The sequence below is a fragment of the Pteropus medius genome, unplaced genomic scaffold (assembly GCF_902729225.1).
Source record: "Pteropus medius unplaced genomic scaffold, Ma_sr-lr_union100, whole genome shotgun sequence".
Lineage (NCBI taxonomy): Eukaryota > Metazoa > Chordata > Mammalia > Chiroptera > Pteropodidae > Pteropus > Pteropus medius.
The window spans coordinates 17922210-17924119 of NW_024354502.1; positions in this window are offsets into that span (position 1 = coordinate 17922210).

The following is a 1910-nucleotide window of genomic DNA, read 5'->3' on the forward strand; positions in this document are numbered from 1 at the left end:
TTGCTGGATTACACTATTAGGCACCAGCCAGGTCCCAACCAAACAACCTGTGGGGGAGACACTATTTAGTAGTTTCATGGCCTCCCATCTACAAAGCCTGAATGGAACACTTTTCAAAGAGGCTAATTTACTACAGCATTTGAGAAATCTTTCACTCAGCTCAGTTCATCTATAGATCACATGATGTGCAAGATTAGACATAATTCTTCTAATCAAGCATCTAATCCCATCATATCACATACAAACCATCAGCATCACAAATATTTTATATGATTTATCTTCAGACATAACCTATTTCATTCCCAATGTTTTACATCTCTCTCCTTAGGCAAAATAAAATATGGCAGCACTGACATTTTAGTTTGGGTGAGGACAGAATGGACACTGTTTACTATGTCAGCTAACCTACTCCCCAGTAATATAGGTAACAACTGTAAGAAGCAAAATTAACAAACTGTCGCTGCAAACCTAAACACTAGTCACCAGCACATTAATTTCCCTACATGCCAGACTAGCAGTGCTAGTTATTTGTTAATGACTCGGCATGAAATGGGCTGCATTAAGATGGCCATCTGCTCTATTTGATTTGGTAAGTGGAATTAAGACAAGAAACAGCCAGTTTATAGTCAGTATGATTTAAACTTATATAACAGAAGGTAAATGATCTTTCATTGGGCCAGGGGGGACTGAATAGGATATTCTCTGAAGATATAACTTAAATTAATGCTTTCTTTCCATAACTTTTCAAGTTGGATTTTTCATTAGGATAGCTTTGTCTCCAGTGGACATAATGAAAGCTGACTATTCACCCTTGTGGCTTGAACATTGAATGGTTGCATTTTATCACTCTTCCATGCTTCATCTATGATAAGAAGCAACAGACATTACATAAAGCTTTCAAGGCCAATTAGGGCATTCCATAATTTTTTTACTTTCCATTCTGTAGAGACTCTCGATGGCATCTTGTTCACAGAGCTTCCTGTTGGTAATGGTATTAAAGAATTCTTTGAGTCTTTCATGGCAGGAGTGGGGCTGTTCCCAGTTTTTAACATCAATGGCCATCCTCCTGCAAGCTCTTTAGATTGTCAGTAGTCGCTCTGTCAGAAGCACAACTTAAAAACACTAGCCGCTAACTGAAAGCAGCTGCTTCGCTGAACCAAACAACACAAACCTCTCAGATCAAAGCGACAACGGACAAGACGTGCTGTTATTCACAATGCGTCCTTCCACAAGACCCAACAAATCCTTAAATGTTTTATGTACGTGTACAGAGATTTTTCAGGATTAATATGGTTTTATTTCATAACCAGTTATAATTTTTCTGAAGCTGAAAAAATTCCCTATTACTGCCTGTAAGAGTAATCAAATTACTTGTATCACTTCTTCCAGGTCATTAAAAAGGACATTCAGTGTAGGTGGCCTCATAACGATAATGCCACGGGCATTCTCCTGGACAACCTCCTGCTCTCCCCATTAATAGAATCACCTTGTATTATGCTTTATGTGCCTTGCCTCCCGCTCCAATCCATTCTCCACACAGAAGTTCAGAACAACCTTTTAAAATATGTCACTTCCCAGCTTAAAACCCTGTATGGGCCTCCCATTACACTTAGGAGAATGTCTGGAATCTTTAACCCCTTCTGAAAAGCCCTCCATGAGCTTGCTCCTGCCTAACTCTGCAGGCCTATAATGTACCAGCATCTTTCTCATTTCGTAGTCTAGGTACCTTGGCCTCCTTTTAGTTTTTAAAACATGACAAAGTTTACTTGACCTGAGGGCCTTTACATGTACATAGGTAATGGAGACTGTAGCTCGAAGCTTAAGTTTTATTACCTTCACACTTACTTCCTCCTCTTCCCCCTGAATTTCTTCATAACATGTAACACAATTTAGGTGATATTTGCTGACAG